This window comes from Ctenopharyngodon idella, chromosome 20, assembly GCF_019924925.1.
Source record: "Ctenopharyngodon idella isolate HZGC_01 chromosome 20, HZGC01, whole genome shotgun sequence".
In the NCBI taxonomy this organism is placed as follows: Eukaryota; Metazoa; Chordata; class Actinopteri; order Cypriniformes; family Xenocyprididae; genus Ctenopharyngodon; species Ctenopharyngodon idella.
The window spans coordinates 6,789,091-6,813,660 of NC_067239.1; the positions used below are offsets into that span (position 1 = coordinate 6,789,091).

General features: G+C 36.0%; 1 long non-coding RNA gene across 1 annotated transcript in view; it reads right to left on the reverse strand.

Annotated features, from left to right (window-relative positions):
- The window catches only part of LOC127502951 (uncharacterized), a 79,258-nt gene extending 60,723 nt beyond the window's left edge, over positions 1-18,535 (reverse strand). Inside the window, exon 1 of the long non-coding RNA XR_007926968.1 lies at positions 18,389-18,535. This is a non-coding gene — a long non-coding RNA (uncharacterized LOC127502951). The remainder of the gene's footprint in view (positions 1-18,388) is intronic.
- Between the last annotated feature and the right edge of the window lie 6,035 nt (positions 18,536-24,570).

The window sequence follows — 24,570 nt, forward strand, 5'->3', positions numbered from 1 at the left end:
ACTAAGTAAACTGGCTTGTTTGACTTGAAGCAGCGCTGCACAGGCCAATCAGTGTATGACATCAAAGTCCTGCGAGAGTAAAAACATATAGAGCCTGCTTTCTAATCGCCTAAAGTCTAAAGTCTTTCTAAAGTCAAACAACCTTAATAGCTCTATTTAAGAATCGGCTATTGATTCATTGGTTCACCCTATTCGTTCAAAATGAGGATTCATTCAGAAACAAAACAAAGAAATGAAAAGCTACACTCTCCATCTTTTAGGGATAAAAGAACCGTTGCCAAACATATAACATGCTAGAAAAATAATAATCACTGTAATAATGATCCATCCATAGACTCTTAAGTATTTGCCTAGTAAAATCTAAACAGTGACTTTTTTTTTTTTTTTTTTTTTTTTTTGGTCGGGCAGTGTATAATCATGATGCATATTTTTGGCTTTATGATTGACAGACAAAAAAAAAAATCTCTAAGTAAACTAACAATTTTTTTTTATTAGTAATTTAGTTTACGAGGTTAACACCGCACATGTGCAGTGCTGGCCATCTAAGTCAGTCAGTCAGTCACATTCACATAGGTCACAGGGGCTTGTTCATCTACACAGCACATTGCTAGGCACTCAAGACAACCCCATGCGAGTGGGCTGTCATGTAATTGAGTAAATGATGGCTCCTTGGATTACTAAATTGGCCACAGTGATCTTTTGTCCTTTAGAATGGTCATGAAACATCCAAAACAAACCATACTTTGTCATTGTAGCTGAGTGGTGTTTATGGCCTTACTGCATGTGCTTAGTTATTAAACTGTCAATTCTAAACCCACAACTGCAAACAATTAGGGAGCTTGGGATAAAAGAAATATTTTAGATAAATGACAATGTTTACAGCTTCTCCAGAAGACTGATTCAATCCTGACCTGGGGCGTCTCTGTTTATTCATAAATTGAATGTGTCATGTTGGAAGCTTGGATTTGGTTATTAATTTTCTACCCTGAAAACTTGATTAAACTGTTGATGCTGTGAACATATTGTAACAAGTTTTCCTAAACTATGCACTATGATTGCGGCTTAAACAAATACTTGATCATGTTTGACGTCTTTTCTATCAGCCAAGATGAGAGACAGTGTTAAAGCAGAGCGTCAAATCTGATTTACATTACAACCATATTAATACTGAAATTATAATTATTAATCTACATGGATCATAACCTTAACAGCTAAAACTGTTAAATTATCTGGATTCAGTCATATTTACTGAACATGTGATGTTTGTGTCGCATGTGAAACTTGAATCAAGCATAACACAGATGTGTTTTTTTTCTCAAACAATGAATAAGTAGTTGCCTCTAGTACTTTTATTTCCTCATAAAAGCATATATTGCATTATATGAAGCTTTTTTTTACCACATTCACAGAGCTCAGCGTGCTATGCGTGTCAAAAAAGGGCAAACAAAGGACACTTCACAACTAAAATGAAACTGAACAGACTAGAGCAAACATGAAATGGCTATTATTATACAGTCACCAGCAGACACAGCCTCCACATACCCCTCCACCAGAAAAAAAAAAGGTAACATTTTATTTTGATAGTCCACTTTACAACAGCAGACATTAGATTATTAGTAGTGTCTGCTTAAATTCTGCTAGCACTTTATTTTGATGGTTCCCCAACAGGCATTCTACTGACTATAATTAACGCTGCAAGCACATGCAACTTATTCTACTGAACCCTAACCCATAACCTAACAGTCTTCTATTGTCTGCTAATACTAATGAGAATTAGTTGACATGTTGCAAATTAATGAGTTAGTTGACATGCAGTTGCAAAGTTACTTATAGTTAGTAGAATGTCCAAATTGGACTATTAAAATATCATGTAACCAAACAAAACAAACTTATTGATTGAGTGGATTGATTGGTTGATTGGATTTATTGTTTGATTTATTGTTTGATTGATTGATTGTTTGAATGATTGATTGATTGATTGATTGAGATTACTCACAGGAAAACAAAAATAAGACATATTTAAAATCTCAACTGCTTTTTCTCCTAGAGAGCAAAGAGAGAGTTCAAACAGAGATTTTTACAAAATACAAAATTTTGTTGTTTCATTTGTAGATCTTAACCGTTTTCCCCCTCATTTGACACTGATGTCACGTGTCCTCATTTTCAGGTACAAACACTCAGATGGCAAAAGAAAGCAACAAATGGTGATAGATTTACACTCACAGTGTGCTGTAATATTACTGAAAAATCATGATCCCTGATCTCCATGAACATCTCCATACTGAAATCTCAGTTAGCCAGACAGTGATTCATTTTTTATGAATCGTTAAAATACTGTCTGGGACGCCGTGAGCCTGCAGTGTATACTGTGCATTTTTAAAAGCTTACCTTAAATGTGTGATTTGAATAAGCAGTGCTCATAAACGACTGTTGAGATGGTATTGAAAGGAGTGAAGGCTTGGACACGGAAACATTATTCCTTACGACACAACTTAACAAGCAGTAATTTTGATTTATCCTAAAGAATTTTATGAGGAACATCTGAGGCCAAGTTGATACTTCAAAGAAATATACCCGAGAACTCCAATACGTTTCTTGAGCTATGAAAGAGTAAACAAACTTTAGAAAATATAAGTTCTGCATAGATAATTGTTTCCCCCTTTTGATTAATTGTTTATTTATTTATTTTTTTTCAAGATTCAGAACAGCAGGTTTGAGGTCATAGCAGGTATTGATTTACACTCTTCACCTACTAGATAGGTAATGTTTCCCTGAGGAAGTGCTTTTCCCATAATTCACCGTCCCACAAGCTGGTGCTAATGACACAAAATGGTTGCACACTAATCATCCTCTCCTTATACTGTGACCTTTCTAACACTACACAAACAAGCCACCGCTGCACATGAGTGAACAACACATTTTACAAGGACAGATTAAGAGACATAGTACTACAACGACAGAGCTCTCATTCCACTGACAGCAATATGACAAGTGATAATAACATCCAATTAGAGATCTCTTTAAAATCTCAAACACTTATCTTAGAAATAAGAGCATTCAAACTGAGATTTTCCTTAGGTACTGCAAAATGATTCATGTCTCTAAGTAGCTCTACAGTTTGAAATAGTGCTAAATAAGATGTGAACTGTCAGCTTGCTTACAGTGTTTACAAATGCACTGTAATATCTGAGACAATGTCATAATGGTGCCTATGTTGTTATTGTGTTTCACTGATTTCCAATAGTAAAACATCATACAATATCTAATCCACCTCTTATTTTCAGCCCCTGGGCTTCTTCCATCTTGAACAATATGAAATACTCACTGTCTTTGGCTTGTATCTTCAATTTATGGCTCAAAAAAAAAAAAGATGATCTGGCTGCACAATCAAGCCTTCAGTGCATTTTTATGTGCCAGAAAATTGTGTCAAATGAATGGTTGGTCTGTCTTGGAGCTCTTAAATGTTTTCCAACAGATATCCAGATGGTTTCATCAAGCACTTCTAAGTTGGTTTGAAGGCCTCTGCTGTCACATCAGACATTGTTTGGAGTGCTGTTTCTCTAGTCTTGCCATGAGTGAAGGTTGCCTTGATGTATAGGAAGGAATGAATGGTCCCTTCCAATTACGCACCCAACGTTTGTTGTTGTTTGTTTTTATTCAGCATTGGATATAATTTCGTATGAGATGCCAGTAAATGAAGCATTATGAGCACTACAGGGTTTTTGTTCTAGAACTCATGAATCATGCAGGTGATGCTGAACTTTTAATAATTGCTCATCAGAGCACTAAAAGTGGACAAATGCTATGTTTATGAGCAATGTTAATGTTCTGAGTCACTGAAATATCCACACTTATCACAGCATGTGAGGCTGATTATTTCCGTATTGCCACCCACTGTGTTTTTCAACAAACATATTGCAACATCTCATTATAAAGAATTTTTAACATTAAGATGTTTCTTAATATGGACACTTTAAAGTAAACACACTCTTAAAACATTCCACACTTCATTATTTCATTTTAAAACATGGTCCACTAACAATGTCCATCAATGGACATTCATGCATCACAGAGGTTTTTTGTTTTCATGAAAGTAATGAAAATTCTTTCCACTATGTAATTTCCACCATTTTAAATTTAGTATTGCATTCACATTCTGTGATGGAAACAACAGTGGTGGAAATTATATTTTTAACATTCTTTAGAATTAAATCTCAGACTTCATCTTCCTAAGGCTAATTTCATAGCTAGCATTTTATGTATCCTAAATATTTTCATATATTTTGCATAATTTAAGAAAATGACAGCTTAACAGGAAATGATGTCCACATAACATACATATTCTACAAAACTAACTTGAAAAGGGTTAAGGAGGAAGAGACTTGCAATCAATCAATCAATCAATCAATCCATATATTTGTGCATATATATATATATAATTACATGTGCGAGAAGATATAGGTGTACAAACAAACCAATCAATCAATCAATCAATCAGTCTCAATTAAAAATAATACAATATAAAACAAATGGTTGGGGAAATGCAAAATTTCTTCTTTTTTTCTTATTCTTTCTTTCTTTCTTTCTTATATAGCACAGTTTAATACAACACCAGTTGCCCAAAGTGCTTTACAATCACAAATGACATCAATGCATTCAAAAAAACAAAAAAACAAAAAACACAAACATAAAACAGACACGTTTGCAATCGAAACCCCTTCAAGGAAGTTCACACACAGCGTTTAACAGATGTGATTTTAACCTCAATTTAAAAGTAGTTAGTGATTTGGCTGATCTATTAGCGAGAGGGAGATCATTCCACAGTTTTGGACCCACATTTGAAAATGCTCTGTCCCCCCTATGTTTGTAATTTGTCCTACTCTCAAACAAAATATGACGATTCTCCAATTTCAAGGATCTGGGTGGAGCATTTAATGACGGCATATTGGACATATACATAGGTGCCTGATTATGAAGAGCCTTAAAAACAAGTATAAGGATTTTATACATAATTTGAAACCGTATGGTCAGCCATTTCAAAGAGATCAAAAGCGGTGTAACAGAGTCATACTTTTTGGCAGACTTGATCATCCTAGCCGCTGCATTTTGGACTTTCTGAAGGCAGGCTAGAGATCTCACCTCAATTCCATGGAAAAGGGAGTTACAATGATCCATTCGAGTGAAGACCAAAGCTGTAAGTGCTTTCTCAAAATCTCTGACTGATAAAAATGGTTTGGTCTTAGCTAAAAGACATAAATTAAAAAAAAAAAAAAAACACTGAGAACCACTAGTTCTCACCACTGAGTTTATCTGACTGTCCATTTTTAAATTGCTATCCAAGACAAAACCCAAATTGTTCACATTGGGTTTCACAAAGCCAGACAAAAGGGTTGATTTTCACATCATCGCTGCCAGGGCCAAACACAATTACTTCCATTTTATTTTCGTTGAGCTTTAAAAAAAATTTCAGCCATCCAGTAACTTAATGTCCTATAGACAAGCTGATAAAGCATCAATTGAATTTGTATTTAACTGTCTCACTGGCACATAGATCTGAATATCATCAGCGTAGCAATGAAATGCTACATTGTGTTTTCGAAAGATAGCCCAGAGGTAACATATACAGCGAAAAAAGTAACGGAGCAAGGATCGACCCTTGCGGGACACCCCAATGAAGATGTATTTTTGATGAATAGCAGTTCCCCATGCTAACTGAAAAAGATCTGTCCGTAAGGTATGATTTAAACCATCTCAGGACATTACCCTTCAGACCAACCCAGTATTGTAAACGTTTCATTAAAATCTCATGGTCACCATGTCAAAAGCTGTACTGAGATCCAGTAAGATTAAGATAACATTTTTTCCATTGTCCAATGATAAAATAAATAAATAAATAAATAAATAAAAATGTCATTTAATACCTTGACCAACACTGCCTCAGTACTATGGTATGTTTTAAATCCTGATTGAAGAGGCTCACTTACTGAATTCAGTGAAATATAAGATTATAATTGTTTAAAAACCACTTTTTCTAAGAAGTTGGCTAAAAACAGGTAAATTATTATTATTATTATTATTATTATTATTTATAATAATTATTTAAAATAAGAATGAAAACTATGCTAATGATTACATGGCAGTCTGCTAATGAGCTTTCAGATATTCAAAATTTATTGATAAAAGGATCAGAATCCATGCTGTTTTAAAGTACCATATGGTTCAAAATACAGGTGGAATACAGCTGAGAGCTGCTGTTTTCTCTGAAGTCTGACATCTCTGGAGTTTTAGTCTGTCAGCTCCTCACATGCTCCTCTTGTCTCCTCAGTCAGAATAAGCAGAGACTCGGTTACACAAGCGCCCGTTTAAGGAGACATAGTGACGGAATAAGACTGAAACTGCTCATCTGCAGGCCAGATGAGATTTGGCTTTTCCATCAGCAAAGTCTGTCCCATCCAGACCACCTCATCTGTGTTAATAAAGCTGTGTGTTATATTCCAGCAGTGTCATAAGTTGACATAGAGGAATTGGAAATGACATTTTTATTTATTTATTAATTTTTTTACATAATCTGTTAGAAAAACACAATGCTGTCAGAACAAAACTGAATATAAAGTGAGTTATTTTACGAGAGGAAAAAAAAAAGTGAATGTAGAATAAATGGACAGTGGCTGTTATATCATGGACAGCATGTGGAAAGTAACAAACTAAAATAAGCAATGTCACTAACTTAACTACATTTTCAGTAGCGTGATAGTAGGTCAACTGTTTTTAAAACAATGTGAGTTATGTTCACTTCACTATTAATTGTTATATATAGCATTGGAAAAGTTGAATTCTTTCTAATGAAAGTGAACTGGTTTATTAATAACATTATATGTTTTTTTTTTTATTATTATTATTTTGTTTTTTGCATTACATTATTAGTCAGATTCATTCAAGTGAATCAGTTCATCTTAATGACAGCCCACGCCACACACACCCCGATTTATTCAGAGAACCACATTGGAACTGGCGGGGTAGTCTTCTGCTCTCCTTCTCCCCGGTCACAGCTCTCGCCGTGTAACAATACCTCTGTTCAGCCTTGTTTAACACCTTGCTTAAATAGGCTACAGCTGTTGTGTTTAATAGTCAACATATTTTCTGATTCTCAGTTATTAAGCTTGGTACAGACTGGTCACAGACATGGAGATGTACACTATATTGCCAAAAGTTTTGGGACGCCTGCCTCTTCTGGGAAGGCTTTCCACAAGGTCTAGGAGTGTGTTTATGGTAATTTTTGACCATTCTTCTAGAAGCGCATTTGTGAGGTCAGGCAGTGATGTTGGCGAGAAGGCCTGGCTCGCAGTCTCTGCTCTAATTCATCCCAAATGTGTTCTATCGGGTTGAGGTCAGGACTCTGTGCAGGCCAGTCAAGTTCCTCCACACCAAACATCCATGTCTTTATGGACCTCGCTTTGTGCACTGGTGCGCAGTCATGTTGGAACAGGAAGGGGCCATCCCCAAACTGTTCCCACAAAGTTGGGAGCATGAAATTGTCCAAAATGTCTTGGTATGCTGAAACATTAAGAGTTCCTTTCACTGGAACTAAGGGGCCAAGCCCAACCCCTGAAAAACAACCCCACACCATAATCCCCCCTCCACCAAACTTTACACTTGGCACAATGCAATCAGGCAAGTACCATTCTAATGGCATCCGCCAAACCCAGACTCGTCCATCGGATTGCCAGACAAAGAACCTTGAATTCGTCACTCCAGAGAACACATCTCCACTGCTCTAGAGTCCAGTGGCGGCGTGCTTTACACCATTGCATCCGACACTTTGCATTGCACTTGGTAATGTAAGGCTTTGATGCAGCTGCTCGGCCATGGAAACCCATTCCATGAAGCTCTCTACGCACTGTTCTTGAGCTAATCTGAAGGCCATACTAAGTTTGGAGGTCTGTAGCTATTGACTACAAAGTTGGTGACTTCAGCGCACTGTGCGCCTCAGCATGTGCTGACCCTGCTCTGTAATTTTACGTGGCCCACCACTTCGTGGCTGAGTTGCTGTTGTTCCCAATTGCTTCCACTTTGTTATGATACCACTAACAGTTGACCGTGGAATATTTAGTAGTGAGGAAATTTCACGAATGGACGTATTGCACAGGTGGCAACCTATCACGGTACCACGCTTGAATTCACTGAGCTCCTGAGAGCAACCCATTCTTTCACAAATGTTTGTAGAAGCAGTCTGCATGCCTAGGTGCTTGATTTTATACACCTGTGGCCATGGAAGTGATTGGAACACCTGAATTCAATGATTTAGAGGGGTGTCCCAATACTTTGGCAATATAGTGTACCTTTAATTTCACCAAGCTGATTGCTCACATCATGTTTTCAGGCCATTTCAAGTTTGATTTTGATGTGACATAAAGCGGTGATATCTAAGTGGGTGAGTTGTTTATGTACTTTTTAATTAGTCTTCCCATTAACACCATTATTTCATTAATTCAGACTGATTCGCGAATGTGGAACACACACAAAATCAAGAAGCGGGATATATTGCACGAAGCAATCATATCCAATCATGACAAAATCATATCCAATCAGAGCGTGATGGATGCATTGCCGCCTCTCACGTGATTTTCCCCCATTCATTCTCAATTACACCCCACCAAATCTACCACAAGCTTTAGGGGGTCTGTGAAAACTCAGTGGGCTCAGGGGAGGCAAGAGAGATGCGGACTCCCGCTGTTACTTTACCTGCTGGTGTCACTGTTGGACAGTGTTACTTTAGAAAAATGAGGGATTTATGCACTTTTTAATGTCACATTTTATAACATTTGCATTGTTTTATCTTTGTAATCTGGATTATTTTCTCGTCCAATTTTTTTTGAAGAGACGCCGCCTCCTTTGCCTCTTCGGAGGAAACGCCCCTGTTTCAAACTAGCCTAGCTTCACCAACACTGAATGACAGCAAGTCAGCACATTGAAATTTTGAATCTTTAGATAAACACCCATATCATACAAAACTCAACTCAAAAACTTGAACAAATAATATCCCCATGGACTCCTGTACACCAAATGAACCTTTTTGTTGGCCTCATACCTTCCACATGAAAAGATTTGTTTGATAGAACTGGACACTGGAATTCTTTCTTAATGAACTGTGTTCATTTTGGAATCATCTCAAGGATATGGAGTCAAGTCTGCACAGAAGGGCCGTTTCTTATTTCTTATCTTGGAATGGCTGTCCATCATTTAGAAGTTCTTTTGTAGAACATTTATTATGTACTTACTTCTGGACACTGTATTGTTTTGGGCTGAACTTTTTTGTGTCTTATAAGTGGGTTTAAGACATATCTTGGCCTTGGTTTTCTTTCCATTGCATCTAAGACCTCAGTGATGTTTGAGCAGTTCAAGACGGTGCTCTTTGGACCAAATGCAGTCAGGATCAACTCAAATAAACTAATGGCAAGGAAACCAAATATACACATGCATGTTTCAAACTGTTTATCTGTACAAAAACATTCTTCTTTACATTTAATTTGGAAAGGACTCTGCATATTCAACTTTAAGCTGAATTTATGTCAAGCTGATGAGAAGCAGCCAGATTTAACATGTTACACATTATCCAGTTATAGCCCTCATCTTGACTTTCCTAAAATATTTCATATCCAGTAATGGCTAATGGAAGAAAATGATCTCTAAAACATCCCTTCTGCTTGCCCTGCTTAGTCATGCTAAAATTTTCCCCCAAACCAATGGACAACGATAAAATATGCAGAACATAAAACACACATTTCCAAAAGTCTATAAAAAAATCAGAAATAAGGATGTGCGGATGTAGCACAGATTAATGATCTTGTAACGTTATACTGATTCCCAGAATTCCAAGCAAATAAACAACTGTTATATATTTAATTTTATTATGCAATCTCATGCTATGAGCTGATATTATCATTCAAAAAAAAAAAAAAAAAAAAAAACACTTGGCTTGAATGAGATGATAAATAAAGTCAGTTGGTGGAGATTTACAGGGAGCTTCTTCTTACACAATTGGATAACGATTCCATGAGAGAAACTCAGGTCAGTTACCAAACAGCAAGTGATCCCACTCACCATTCAAATATGGTTTCTATTTATATAATGTGGGTTGATTTGAAGAAAACAAGTCAATTTTCCAGATTCAATTTCCATCTCAGTGGGTTTGAATCTGTCTTGCTGTGATTAATATGAAACTCGATGCTACATCTCGGAGGAAGGAAACTTTGAGAATGACCGCCGTAGATTTGCAATGACGGAAATGAGAAATTTCAAACAGGATGAGAGAAACCTGCTCTACTGGACGAGTGAATGTCTAATTCACTCCATTACTATTGACTGTGCCTTGGAAGGTTTTCATAATAGGTTTAATGCAGATTTTCTACACATTTAACTGTTCAGACAGTGTACTATAAATGTCTTTCTTGCCCATTTTCCACTGACAGGGTGTCGGGGAAAGTGCTCAATAGACCTTAGTCAGGGTAGCGCTATATTAAATTTTTGACAGGAATGTAAATGAGGCTGAGGGATAGAAATACAGTGTGTTTAATGGATTGTCCTGTTTCCAATGGATTGTACATCTTCCCAAAAGACTTTCAGTAGACAAAAACTCCATAAAACAGTTTTGAAATTTGTGAGTTTTGAATATTTACATGTGATCTTGGACCTTTTTACAGTGAAAGCCATTGTAAAGATTGTAAGACTATCCCTCACAGCCTCGTTTTCATTCACGTGAAAGATTTACTATGGTACCACCCTGATTAAGTCCCTGTTTACACCTGATATTAAGATATTAAGTTTTGGTCAATCGGATCACAAGTGGATGGCGCTAAATACAGGTGTAAACGGGGTCTAAAACGTACTGAGCTTGTCCATGTTCGACCACTTTTGACCAGAGGTAGTTGAAAACGCATTCTTTTGTAGTGTAGATGCTCACATGGTCGAATGTGTTTGAGTCACAAAAGACTACCTACTCTCTTTATGACCTAAACATTATGGGAAGCGCGCTAACCCGATGGGATTTATACTTTGTCGACTGAAGACGCAAGTTTCGTTTGAAGACAAAAAAAAACAAGACACAACCCACAGCATTGCGTTATGGCAATGACATCTCAGATATTTTGATGGCAGATAAAATTAAATAGTAAATAAATGACTTTCGAGTGATTTCTTAAAAAATGTGCGCATCAAATATGCTAAACACGGAAGCTTGAATGTGTGTGTGACGCTCTAGAACAGAGCTCATTGGTTCTCGCACCACTTTGAAGGTGCATACCGCCACCTACTGCACGACTCCGGCATGACAGCTGATTTAAAATAAAGGATTGGGCATAGAATAGCCAATAACGATCGGATAAAAAAAAAAAAAAAATGCTTAATTGGCCCTGATCCTTGAGATCGGCTCAGGACATCCCTACTTTATAATAAAAAGAGCTTTTGACTAAACATTGTAACTCCAGTGGATCCTCAAACTGTCGGCAAAACTTCATACAGTAGCTCCACCCACCTCCATTTAGAATGAAATGCCGCACACATTTTGGAGACGGTCTCTGCTTCTTTGCAGTGCAAAGGTAAATAAAGAACTGCTTGTTTGAATAAGTACAGCGTAATGATTTATGTATAGGAGTGTCTTAGTCTGGTATCTAGTCATAGCCAACACAGCCTGTGCATAGCACTTCATTTTTTATAACACAAGATTTTGGACAAATGTTTTAAACAACAGGAAAAACTGAGTGCCCACATAGCTACAATAAACTTTGTAACCTGTAAGTTTATGAAAATGTAATGCTATGCACTAACTGCCTCAGATGCAGCCATTGTAATGACTGGAAAAACACAAATCTCCGACATTTGTTGGTGAAATTCGGAACTCCATTTGAGCTTGATTTTGGTAAAATGTTAATATTATAATGCAAGTTTCTGACCATACATAAAGCCACAATACAAACGTTGACAACATGGTGTATTATTATAAAAAAAAAAAAAAAAAAAAAAATGTAATTTCCGGAATAGTAGCAGTTCTACGCTAACCTGCAATTTTCCCTGGTTTCAAAACACACCACGCCAGATTTAACCTGCCATTCATTTTCACTTAAATGTAATGCTTTAACGGTTGGTGACATATCCTCGGAAAAACTCCTGAGATCCAAAAGTTAATGCCACGGCGACTTACCTATAATGAGTTGACAACTGAGCGCGGGCAGTTCACTAATGTTGGATGTGTCAACATCACATTTACATAAGGCATACTATTTGTATTCATGATTTTTTGACTGTGAAATTAAAATATTAAACAAAGATAAAATAAAGTTATTAACTGGTTAAAGGTAATTTCAAATAAGTGTATCTGTTCTGAATGATTAAACTTGATTTCAATTTGTTTTTTTCATTCCTTGAACCTGTTCAGATTCCTAGTTCTAAATGACTAAACCTAACTTTTATGGCTGAAATGTTACAGTGCTTTGCTGTGGATAATTATCTATATTATTTGATGATAATAAAAAAAAAAAAAAGTCAATTATGTCATTTTTTTATTCCTCCAGACAGTGCATCGGTTCCAGCACGCGCCTGGTGGAAAGGGAGTAACTGTGGATATTTCAGTGGAATACAGCCTGAGGCATTTCTTCAGTGATTTTCTCTGTGGGAAAAGCAGCGGGATCATCAGACCCAACAGTGTGTGGCATTTGCAAAGATAAGAGCATTATGTCAGCATTTAGTCGGACATTAATCAGCCCTCTTATCGGTCACAAGGGAGAGAGGCTCTCCAAATTGTTGTGATGGACAGGCATTTATGGCAAAGGCAAAGACAATGCTTCTGTTTTTCTCTTATTGTCAGAAAATGAATCATCACAACGGTCAATGAAAGACTAGAAATGTGGGCCAATGCTGTCTCTCATTGAGCATATCTGCAGTGAAGGCTGTATGTAGCTATTGTTGGGGATCCCAGGACAGTAGTTGGGGTGTGGAATGGAGTAATACACATTCAACATCTCTCTGGCAGCACTGATTGTGCAGTAAACACACCATCCTCAGCATGTTTTCACAGCCCTCCATGACCTCTGTCTCTTAGGACATCATTTGAGCATATACACAAATATTGATTTATTTATTCACACTTGCCACACTTGCTTTTCACTATACAAACCCAGGACAGACTTTATCAACCCTCAAGAGAGAATACTAAACTGCCCTCAAATATAGAAATTAAAATGCATGTTCAATTACTGAGCCCTCCTCAAACATGCAACAGTGACCTTCATCATATAGAGTAATGGCAATCTTGGTTGGTCGATATAGGCTGGACCAGTTTGCATATGGACAAAATGTACTGCAGTCGATAATCACAATTCACTGGTCACAGTTGTTTGTGAAAGAGCTGTGAACACATCCAAGGACGGCAAACTGAAAAGCAACTGGACAAGTTAATTAACCAATATGAACTGATTGATATTTATAGGTATTTTATGTAATGTTTACCTATACGTTTTTGTAAAAGCTAAATATGAGCATACATTTTAGTTCCTTTCTGAGTCCATTATATTATATTATAAATATATTTGAATAGTTATATTTTAAAATTATGTGCATATGGACAAAAATATTGGGGCACCTGACCATTACACCAATAGATACTGTGATGACATTCCATTCTAAATACATAGACATTAATTTTTGTCCTCACTTTACAGCTATAACAGCTTCCACTCTTCTGGGACGGCATTTCACAACATTTTGGAGTGTTTCTGTTAGATTTTTTGCCCAATCATCCAGTGGAGCAATTGTGAGTTCAGGGACTGATGTTGGACAAGAAGGCCTGGCTCAGAATCTCCATTCCAGCTTATCTCAAAGGTGTTCGATGGGGTTGAGGTCATGGCTCTGTGAAGGCCAGTCAAACTTATCCAGCCATGTCTTTATAGACCTTGCTTTGTGCACTGGGGAACTGTCATGCTAGAATAGAAAAGGGCCTATCCCAAACTGATCCCACAAATTTAGAAGCATAGGATTGTCTAAAATGTCTTGGTATGCTGAAGCATTAAGGACTATGTACAACCTTCTAAAACTATATCCCAAATATCTTTGCTTTGTAAGGTGATTGAGTCTTTTTGAAAAAGCTGTTTGAATGATTCAGTGACTCACTGCCATATCTTTGTGTTCTGAATTTATCCAGACATTTTGCTAATGAATTAATCTGCATTTTTGAATGAATCATTTGAATGATTCAATGAATCGCTCATAGAGACAGTCTTGTTAAATTCCTTAATGAAATAGGATTTTTGACTGAATCGTTTGAGTGAATGATTCAATGACTTACTCTTAAAGACAGTCACTTGTTTCGTTCCTAAAGGAATCAGCTTTTATTTATTTATTTATTTAGCAAATTTGTTGAACAAGAATCCTTTTGTGAAAAAAAAAAAAAAAAAAAAAAAATACAATAAAAAAAATCAATGTTACTTAAGAAAATATTTAAGGCAACAGTAGAACCTAAAATAATCAATGTACCAGGTCACATTGAATTTTTAAGTTTTCTCAACAATTAACATTTCACAGTTAATATATATCTCACATTTTTATGAAATATATTGTATTATGTGCATAAAGAGTTGTTACAATTTAACAATTCTTACATTTTAAATGCTGTTGATACGTTTATAATGTCCATGCCATAATGCAATGTACTTCATTTCAGTGTCTGTGCAAACATACATGATTGCACTTGCTAAAACCACACTTTACGTGGGAATACCTAACAATGTTAAACACATAACAATGTTAGACAGTTATGTGTAAATTAGTTATTTGGGTGAACAGGCAAGCAGCTCTAATATAATCGTGAAAGCATTCAACTTGTCTTCATTCAGTACAAAAGCATACACGAATAAAATGGAAATTGAAGTAGGAAGGTGCATTTTTTCAGCTTTAGGCAGAATAAAGTCAAGCATCTTTTAGTTAATACCCTCTTTTGAATGATTGCTGGTGTACTTATAACTCTTCATGGCACAATCACATTCATAGGAGGTGGAACAATAGCATGTGCATCCCCTGCAGCACAAAAAGACAGCTGTGCACATATATTTAATCTGTCAAATAGAGACATTACCAAAGGAATCCATGGAGACTGCTCCAGAAATTAAACGGATGTTACCTGCATCTGACTCACTCAGCGTGAAACACAACTAGTTTTGTTTCCCGAAACTACGTGATCATGTACTGCAGAGAATGAGATATTTTAAGCCATGTTCCAAGAGAATGCATGACATTTACAGAGACCTACATCACTAAACCAGACCTTCCATTGGTGCCCAATACAGTATCTACAAACAATACAATGCCATTACAAAACATGACATAATTGTACATCATTAAACATACTGTAGAAATGCTTGTGCTACTGTACACATGCTCCAAAATGTTGCACATTGGCAACTATGCATGAGTGAGCTTAAGTCAGTGAGTTTAAGTCCATCTATCTCCTTTTGGCAGTCTTATACATTACCACCAAAAGCCCATATAATAAAAACATCCATCACTAAGCATAGCACAGATAGTAATAACTGGCTATAGAGGTCCTTGAACTTATTGGTTGGCCATTAAAACCACATTGCTGTACTAAAGCAACATCACAATCACAAAATTGTGTTGTGTTTATACTACAGTTCAGTTCAATAAGCAAAAAGTTCATATTGAGTTTAAGGCACAATTATTTCCAGTTTCTTTGTCTGCTTATGCTATGTCAACAAAAAAATTTCCAAACAAAGCCACAGCAGTAAAACTGTGCAAATCAGTTGAATGAGTCAACTGAATTTGGCCAGTCACATAGTTCCTGAATTTATCAGTATTTTTGAATGAATTGTTTAAATAAATGATTCAGCAACTCACCAATAGAGTCTTGTCACATTCCTGAATGAACCAGCATTTTATTGACCGAATTGGTCGAGTGAATGATTCAATGGCTTACTCAAAGACAGTGGCTGTGCTCAAAATCACCCCCTATACCCTCATTCACTATTCCCTACATTAGTCCAATAATATAGTTTACCTGAAGGAGTTAAAGAAAACAAGTGAGTGAAACTGGACACTGAGCTTCCACTAGTTTGTGCTTGCTGTTTAAAAATCATTTGACACTTAGCTAACTGGCAGCTCCAGAAGTAATGAAATGATTTGTCTTGAAACATGTCATGGAAACTATGTATAAACCTCAGTTAAACAATGTAATAAATGCAATTGCACATTTTTACAATTACAGCTCTGAAGGTTAACTAATCATGAAAAGTGTTGATTATATTTAGATCTATGAGATTACATTTAGATTGTGGCATGAACGGTTGCAGTGATGAACATTGATTGTAGCCGATCACAGACATGTTGTTGAGCGCATGAAAGCAGTGATCTTGCAATTGCAACTCAATTTCTGCACACTAACAAATGCTTTCATCATAACTAACAGTGCAAATGCCATATAACTATGAGATTCGTTGAATAAAACAGGAGTTTTGGCTGCGAGTCCAGAACTCAGTCACTGATAAACTCGCGCTGTTTGATTGACAGCTCCAGGGATTGTAAAGGGAGCGCTCCTTGATCTGCTTTCTATATTTAATTTAATCACCGTTTAAATAACAGATTATTTTCATCCTACTAAGAGAAACAATGTGAAGTTGACTGTTAAGTCACTGGTTTGATTTACTGACACATAGACAAAGAACATCTGACTGTACATGAAACATTACAAATCAGATCAGGCATTAGAATTAACACAGTTACTTACATGTTGCTGCATTACTGTTTCGTAACAGTCTGTTTGCAAAGCCTGCTGAAATGCAATTGATTTACCAAAGAATCCACAGTGAAATGTACCGAATACAAATAAATAATCTCAACTGAGACATTCACATTGTTGAAAATAAATAACCATATTCCTAGCATTAGGATCCCTAAAGGTAATGTTTATTTTTTTTATTTTTATTTTTTTTGTTTGTTTAGTTCTGAATCGCTCTTCTCTCCTCGTCATCTCAGTAATAACACACTGGTGAGCTAAAGTTGCAATAATCAAGTAGGCGTTGATTTTTTCTGCGGAGGCGGCGTTTCACCTATAGGCATATTCCAGGACGAGTTGTTCGCTGGCCCTGGTGTCAATAAAAGCTTTTATTGGACTAACAAGAAAGTTTTCAGTTCTGAAACTTACAGGATATTCTTATGGTACAATGACCTCATATCAAAAGCTCAAGGAAAATTTGCTTTCTCAATTCATGACCCCTTTAAGACTAATTATCACATTGCTACACATTTATCATCTGGTTGTTTCTTCTAAACCTGGGCAGCTGTTTTCAAGAAGGGAAATTCCAGGATCGTCATATTTAGATTGTTTGTTTGCTGCAAAGTTATTTCAGTTTCAAAACAATGTGCATTACATTGTATGTAATGAGCAGCAGAGAAACTAGTGTTCTCGCATGAAAAATACTTTCTAAAAGTTTGTGACTCAATGTTAGATCTACTGAATGTGACACTGTGTAAAACATTGTTGTCAGTTTGTCTTTGCAGTGTTCAGTGAGCCCCAAAATAACATTTGTGCATCTGGTTTTTAGCTGCAGTTTCACATAAAATGAACACATTTTTCAACTTTGTGCTGATTTGTTACTAAGTGATATTTCCCTCTCTCAGAAGATCAAAGTTAGAAAGCTAATCTTTTAATCAATGCCAGCATTTCAAAATAGAGCCTTTAACGCTCATTCGAAAAGACTGAGTGTACACAAATCCCAGTGCTTCAGATCTCTGAACTATTCATATTTTATGGATAATTTTCCTCAGACTATTCACAGCGGGCTTGTTAAACAACCTGTATAGGACTCACATGATTCAAGCTCATTTTCTGAATCTGTACACATTGATTTTTCACATTTGATCATTTGCCTAATGCTGTTTTTCCTTCAGCCTAATGAAATCACATGTGGCACATGAGAAATGTAGAGAATGACCTAATCAAGATGCAAAATATGGATTGAAATGTTGGTTTTGTCTTTTTTTACAAATGCAGTTATTGATTCTACATTACACCACATTGAAAAATCCTGAACACTTTGAAGACATATGCTCTAGACATGCTTGAGACTTAGATAGGTGCTTATTTTCAAGGTCTCATTTAGAATTCAGGCCTGGTTGCATATCAGAAATCATTTTCAAAAGACACTCACAGACCCTGTGAGACCGTGAGGCATTGCGACCTACAAAGTGGTTCCCAAAAAAAGAAATACTATTTGCTCAGTTTACTTGATTAACATGTGAAAAAGCAGGATAAGTCTTGAATGTTTTGTCAACTTAATTCCTTGCATGCAATCCAATTTAATTAATAAGGATTACATTAATTATTTACCTTGTTAACATGTGCTCTTGAAGCAAATGGAGTTATTGTCTTGGCAAATAGTCGGTATGATGAAGGGACCAAGGCTGGTGTGGGTAACCTTGAGAGCAGCCTGATGTAACTGCATGAATATCTCCCAGAAATCCTCTGTGATCTACAGGAAATAACTATTCATATTAGTCATGTGAAAAGGTTGTAGAACTTTGATTACGCTGCTTTCCACCGTGTGACCTGAGGGCTACATATTTGAAACAAACAGGAAATTGAGTTTATACTGTTTTTGTGGAGGTAAACTATGAAATTAGATAATTCGTTTTTAAATGTTGCAAGACGAGCATTAAATGCCCCCGTAATGACAAAAAAATGACTTTAGCAATCACTTTTTTTCCGTAAATGTGATGTGATCACCAGTACATGACCTCATTATTTGAATTGCACTGCAATAAGGTACAGTATGTTAGACCTTTGCTCAGGCAAATCTCCAAAACGCTGCAAAAATCAAGTATTGACTGCAGGTGTGTGTTGCTGAGTGTAAGTAATATCATGAGTAATTATTAGAGGTTATGATTTATTATTGCAAAATGACCTAGTTTCAAGTCTCCAGTTTATAACAAGCATAAAATCTGCTAAAATATTCCTTGTCTCTGAAGTATTTGAGACTTGAAATATTAGATGTAAGAACAATGGAAATTTGCGTGCAGTTCTCAGACATTTGATCAGAGCAGGCCTTTGGAAAAAAAAAGAGAGGGAAAAAAAAAAAAAAAAAAAAAAAAGCTTTGGCAGGACTTTGTGTAGCAATAGCCAGACAACCACAGGAAACATAGAAGTAAAAGGATAAAATGAAAAGCATAATTGTACGACAAGATGCTTTAGTCTCTCCATAAATATTCAGCAGCTCATATAGATGCTTTCCCAGGAGTTACAATCAAAATCTTGTGATTTTGGGTGGAAAATCAAAATATACATGCAGAATAAAGCGTATAATGTGTTTTATTTATTAATGTAAAATGATATTTTGATCAAGAACCTCCATACATCTGGTAAAGTTTAGTATTCCTTTAGCACATGAGAATAAAGTATGATTTGTAACCTTTCCTCACAATTGTGGAAAAAAGGAAAAGAAAATATAATGCAATCTTCGTGAACATACTCCTCAGCTCAGCAAAAACCTATGTGGATTTCTCAAGGAGAATGCTGTGATAAAACAATTGTGCAAAAGATAAGTTAGATGTTTTGCTCAGCAGGATAAACCTTGAACGTTCAGAACAAGATCTAAGAACAATCGCAGATAGACTGTGTTCTTGTCTAGATGCAAAATTCTTTTATTGTTAACACATTTAAATAAACACATTTTAATAAACATTTTATTAATCAAAATAAAAATTAAAAACTGTGTAAATACATTTTCATGACTGCTAAAATAAAACAAAAACACATTAATTTTAGTTTTGCTATCTTATTTATGCATAATAAATTGCATTAAATGTGAAAATGCCACTAGATAACAATTATAGACCGTGCAAAGAAATTTAACACTGTTAAATATTCTCAAATGATACAAGTTAGCATATTTTGTTTTGTAGCTCTAAAATACTAAAACTAAAGTAAAAATAATAAACTGACAAAAAAAAAAAAAACGAAATAAATTAAAAACCAAAAAAAAAAAAAAAAATTACACACCCTAAAAAAAAAAACTAAATTGAAAAAGTAACTGTTTATTTATGAAGAAAGTTTTAGTCTAACTGTTATTAATTTTATGTAGCTAATTAATTAATTTCCTCTAGACAACCATACTGTAGGTCATACTCACTGTAAAACCAAACAGTGAAATTAATTAAATGAAATGAGTTTGTTTCACTCAAATAATAAATGAAAGTTCATTGTACTTAATAGAAAAAAGTTGTGTGAACTCAAAATTTGATTTTAGTAAGCTGAACTTAATATGATTGAGTTAAATGTAAATATTTTGAGTATTCTGAATTTATTGAGTTTTACAGTGCTCCTGTTCTGTCATCATTGCTTTGTACCAATGTTAGTTTTTGCTTAGTCTTATGTAACTTTATTACTTTGAGTTTGATGAACTTAAACCATTTAAGGCAGTTGGTTTCCTTAAACCGTTTAAGTAGCTACAGTATATAAGCCGCTTTTCCACCGTCTGACCGCACGATTTTTAGAATGGCAAGGAACGGTTCCAGTTGTATTTCCACTGGAGCCTGGTACGGCACGATACGATTACAAACCGTTCTGGGCCCGGAATTCTCGGCACAGTTGTCTAACCGTGCTGAATCGTGCTGGTAGAATGCGTGAAGTGACGTCGGCACACAGGATGGTTCACTTGTCTGTTGCCTGGCTACCAGTTTCTCCGTAGCTGGCTAAGCGCTCTATTTGAGCGACGTAAACACAAATTAATAATAAAATTAAAAGAAATATCTGATCATCCTCCATAACGCGGTCGTTATTTACATCTCATGTCATCAGTAAACCGTTGTGTTATCAAGGCAATGACTGATGCTTTTGTATTACATTCCAAAGAGCGGCCGTCATCAGCCCCACAGTGGAAAATAAAACCGTAACCGTACCAGCTGGCCCTGATCGGGAACGGTTACACAATAAGAACCGGCCCGACGGCGGAAAAGCGCTAGTTGTTAAGACTACATAACTGAGGTGCTAACTGAGCCAGAACTAATAAATCCATTGCAACTTCCCATTTCATAAAACCATAACAACCTCTAGGCCAGAGTCCCCCTGGTTTCCTTGTACTGTAAATATTGGTTGTTAAATGCCACAAGCAATTAAGGTATTGCTTATGGTCGAGACGCTTCTGGAGGGCGTTACCTTATTCGTCTTCCAAGAAGCCTAAATTTTCAGCAAGGCAGAATGTTTAATGACCCCTTTTCTTTTGTACCACCACAACAGCCCTAAACGCAGCACATGAAATGAGCTTGCAATTTAAGATGATCAATCCAGAGTGTTTTTCGTCTCAGAGATTAGAAGAATGAGGCAAATACACAGTGCTCTGGAGGATGCAAGAGAGGACTTTTGCTACTGGAACTGATGTTAAAATATAAGTTGTGATTAAAGGAACAATTTCTTTAACTACAAACATCAAATATGCACTCTCACTCTGCTCCAATTGCATTTCATCAATCTCTTCAATGTGAATGTGTGTGGTCCAACGAGAAGCCTTAAATTCCACAGCACAGTTGCACTTTACACTGCAGGTCCATTCATCAGAGTCATTGTGACATGATCATGATCTGTACTTCTGAGCCAAAGAACTGTATATATGAGTTTTATAAACCTACAGTAGCAAAAGAGCAAATCGTTAGAGTTTGAGACTGAATATTACTTAATCTGATGCACTCTCACACTGTTGGAATAATTAAAATAAAATAAATGCATTGAAATAATGTTTTTTTTTTGTTTTTTGTTTTTTTTTCAGCATCCTTTAATTAGATTTTTATAAAAAAATAAGACAATTGTTTTGAATTTATTATCATTTTACTACTACTACTACTACTCTACTAAAAAATAAAATAAAACAATAATTCATTAAAACAAATATGTATGGGCAAAAATGAAGCACAGTTACAACAACATAATCTGTTAAAAAACTAGTTCCGTTTGCAAGGATTCGGATATCAAAGATCCATCTCAGATCCGGAATGTGTCTGCTGAGAAGAATTTTAGGGTGGATAATTCCTGTGGTATTGCAGACGACCTGCCGGTGACCCTCTTTAATGGAGATGTTGACTGGTTACATAGCAGAACTTTTCCTGAGAGCTGAACGTAATCAAAAAGCCACCTGGTCACTCTAATAACAAATCTATCCCTAAACACACTCCCACCACAACACAGGCGGCTGAATTGAACATGTCCTCTAGTGCAGTGGAAGTCCCGAGAAATGTGTGGCTGTATAAATTATGCTGTCATCAGAAATTGTGAATCCTAAATGTATTTCATGTGAGATTTTTTGTTGAAAAATGTGCATTTAGAGAAGACTGGGAGAATCGCCATTGACAGAATTTTCCGGCAACTGATGGGCAATTTCAAAACACCGCTTCATGAAGCTTCGAAGCTTTATGAATTTTTTGTTTCGAATTAGTGGTTTGGAGCGTGTATCAAACGGCAAAAGTCATGCCCCCCAGTGGTGAACCATTAAAATTTCGAAACATTTATGATGTCACGAAGCTTTGTTTACTGAAATCACGTGACTTTGGCAGTTTGATACACACTCTGAACCACTGATTCGAAACAAAAGATTTGTAAAGCTTCGAAGCTTCATGAAGCTGTGTCTTGAAATCGGCAATCACTTGATATTGTTGAATAAAGTTTTTTTTTTTTTTTTTTGGCGCACAAAAAGTATTCTCGTCGCTTCATAACATTAAGGTTGAACCACTGTAGTCACATGAACTGTTTTAAATATGTCTTTAGTAGCTTTCTGGGCATTGAAAGTGTTAATTGTCTTGCTGGCAATGCAGGCCTCACTGAGCCATCTGATTTTATCAAAAATATCGAAATTTGTGTTCTAAAGATGAACGAAGGTCTTATGGGTGTGGAACAACATGAGGGTGAGTAATTAATGACAGAATTTTCATTTTTGGGTGAACTAACCCTTTAAGGGTATGGGCGTGATTTCAGACACAGCCAGTTTTAACACAAAGACATTCTCAACCGAGCACCAAATCCAGGAGTCATCGTAGAAACGGACGCTAAGAAGAAGCACGCCATACTTCTTCTTTTGTTTAATGGTGATTTACAATCTTAGTGCATATTGCCACAGAGCAGTTGTGCAATCATTTTTTAATCTTTAATCTTTTTTTTATTACTGTGAACAAAAATTATATTTATTTGATGCTAATAAATTTAAAAAGTGTTTGTGCTTGCAAAGATAATATGGCTGTATAAGTTTTTTATTTATTTATTTTTATGTTTAGTCATTTTGCTTCCACATTTCTTGTAAGGTAAGATGTATCACATTTTTTTATTAGAAATAAATTATATATAAAACATCCTGTCACAAAATAAACAAATAAATACAATTACACAAACTGATACTGCAGTGTTTCAGATAGTGAATGTTATTATATATGCAACAGATCTGATCTCTCTCTCTCTCTCTCTCTCTCTCTCTCTCTCTCTGTCCCTCCCAGATGACAAACTCCAGAAAATGATTATCTAATCATTCATTCGACCGCTTCTGTTTTCTTCCCACAAGCCATCTGCACTCCTAATATTTACCCATGATTCCCACTCTTATTTATCTCACATTTTTATACCGCACATTTATATGAACTATGGGCAGGATAAATGATTGATTTTGACCTTGCTTGAGAAAAAACATGACCTAAAAGTTATTTCCTTGGAAGATTATCGCTCACATCTCAAAAAAAAAGAAAAAAAAAGGTGAAATTTAAAACTTTTCAAGGTAATGTTTCAAGGTGCTAACTTTTTTTTATTCAAACACTTAGGATTTATTCAAAGATTCCCTAAAGGAAGAGCAGCTGTTTTAGGAAAAATTGCTTTGGTTTCATTTCCTGATGTGGCATGTTGGATCCTTGGATATGCCTGCTGAAACCATAGCTGCATTTAGAACGGCCTATCATGTCTGACCACCAAACACTTCATCATTTTGGACCTAACTGTGATTAATGTCCCTCTGCCCTGCAGGGTTAAACAACCACAAACACCCAGCATTTACTAGCCTTCCATGTGTTTGCTGACAAGTTCTCAGATACACACTTAACATTTCATTTGGTGGGTCGAGGTTGCATAGCCGCTTTAGAAAGGTCAAAGGGTCAGCTTATTACATTACCATCTGTTAACAATGACTCTTCACTGACAGAGAGGGTTTATCTGAACAAGCAAAAGCCCATAGATGTGCCTGGGTCTCATTCAGACATGTGACAGACAGAGACCAATCGAAACCAAGGAATACCAGGCCTTAATCAGAACCACATGTGGTGAGCAAAACGCTTTGAGCCGGCCCTTGGATGTATAACTTGCAATGATGAATCTAACATGTGAAGCCAGACAGATGTTTATGGATTGACTGCTTGTTTTAAAAGAAATGTTTCATGGTGGAATGTGGAAGTGGAGGAATTTGTTTAGGTTTTGCTAAACTCTTTTTGATCATCTGTTTATGACACCTGAGCATCACGACATTCGTATGCATTAACACATTTGGCTGAAAT